We start from the raw sequence: 2,005 nt of genomic DNA, 5'->3' as shown, positions 1-2,005 counted from the left end.
CCACACAGGAAGAAAAGTAGTCCCAGCTAATGACTAATAAGTAGTAGAAGGCATTTTATACATCATAGTGAAAGGAAGTAACTTCATTTACTTCATTAAAATAACACAAACTCTGAGCAATCCGATAGGCAAGAATTGAAAATTTGGGGCAAATTATGAGTTCAACTTTAGAATAGAGCCATTTTAACTGCTCACTTAATTAAAATTTTAAAATTAAATGACACGCATAGCTGAAAACTTCTGTCACAGAGCCATTCAAAGCCTGCTCTGGTTCATGGACTATAGCACATCCCTACCTGTTGACCTCAATCACCTTCACGGGTACAATCTCACGTATAAGAAGGCAAATGTGGTCTCTCCATTCTTCAAAAGGAAATCCTCTATTACCTCAAAAATTCAAATTTATCAGTTTGTTGGACATTCTGTCAAAAACTTAGACCAACTTCCCTTCGCAAACTGCAGATCTGGGTTTCCAGTTCATTATTTCATTCTTGTTCTTGGAGCACAAGGATTCAGGTACAATTAGACATTTATTAATTATTGTTATATTTACCTCATGAAGAAATCTGTCAAGAATAACATAAATCTACACTTGATCTTAGCCAAAAGGCCGAGAAGCGATAAGAACAACATAAATCTGTAAACGTTTTGTTGACTTTATTTTGCATTGGTTTGAGAAACAAGAACTAGTAAAGGATAATGCGACATGAACACAATTCCAGTTATTAATCCTCATAAACAGCCTGCATTTTAATATTTGAATTTCAATTATTTGAATGCATGGCCTTCACTCTCTCCTCGCCCCCACACACTGTGACAAAATTATCCTCCAGTAATGCTAATGATATTTTTATTTTGTTTTGTTTTATTCTACTTGTTTTCCTGTTTATTTTACTTGAATGTCCCTACTACTTACTTATCTTCAGGAAAAAAAGGCTTCACATACGTCTTTGAAACTAAAATTATCTTTAAAATATGTCCTCCAAAAGGTAATTAACTCATATGTCCTAATTCCAAACAAAACACGAGTCAATTTAGTAACTTGAACTTTATTGTGAGTTCACGAGAAAGCTATTTCATTTAAAAAAAAATTCCATTGGATCATTTTGAGACTTTTATTGGCCAAAATTATTTCAGACATGCTCAATAGGATAAAACATTGGGAATTTAACCATATATTTGTTCATGGGTAAAAGAGGGCACACCATTTATTGAAGAAAACTTTTTCTCTGGAATTTGCTTTTAGTAGTAAGTCACTATCATCACCAATTTTTTCTGTAACTTGCCCATCTTTCCCAACTACAGAATGTAACTAATGTATTTCAGGTTAATGATGTTTCTGGGCAATTAAGCTCTTACTATTATAAATGATTAATACATTTTCAACATAGACTTCATTTATTGAATGTGACTTAAATATGCCTTTTTAAAATAGCTTGTCCCATTTCAAATGAATAATGTCACTGCAGACCAACTCAAGGGTTGTGGTGAGAACAAGAGGGAGAAGCTAGGAAATCAATGCTTTAACCTTTTAGGAAGAGATCATTACATGGTTCACTGTTACGTTTACTCACATTTATATCTGTTTGAAGTAATCATATGCTAAAGGTTTTAACCCACAATTGTTACTCTATGAATACATGCAAAATGATTTTAATATTTTTAGTTAGATATTTTATTTGGAGGAAGAAGTAACTGTGGAGTGTTCCTTAATAAGCATCAATTTAAGAAGAAATTATCTTTCCTGGAAAAGTGGAGTGTGGTAAGAGGAAGTGGTTATTATCCCCATTTCAAACTGTTCCTAGAAATGTTTTACCTGAGTACTTTGGTCAGTGGGATTAAGGGGAAGAGAGGAATGTATCAAGACTTTGTCCAAGAGAAATAGGAGCCTCCTCATTTCATCTGGAAATGGAGTCATTTTACAGCCATTTAGGCCTCTAGACGCAGAAGTGCTCTGCAGTCCGCATCTTTGTTCTCTGTCATAAAGCAGAACGTTGTGTTCAAC

At 33.9% G+C, this 2,005-nt stretch overlaps 1 pseudogene; it reads right to left on the bottom strand.

Annotated features, from left to right (window-relative positions):
• Positions 1-506: 506 nt before the first annotated feature.
• On the bottom strand, positions 507-622 carry LOC123289103 (U2 spliceosomal RNA; annotated as a pseudogene).
• Between the last annotated feature and the right edge of the window lie 1,383 nt (positions 623-2,005).

Source organism: Equus asinus, chromosome 11 (assembly GCF_041296235.1).
Source record: "Equus asinus isolate D_3611 breed Donkey chromosome 11, EquAss-T2T_v2, whole genome shotgun sequence".
NCBI classification, from domain to species: Eukaryota; Metazoa; Chordata; class Mammalia; order Perissodactyla; family Equidae; genus Equus; species Equus asinus.
The sequence above is the reverse complement of the archived record's forward strand: the minus strand, read 5'-3'. Positions and strand labels throughout refer to the sequence as shown.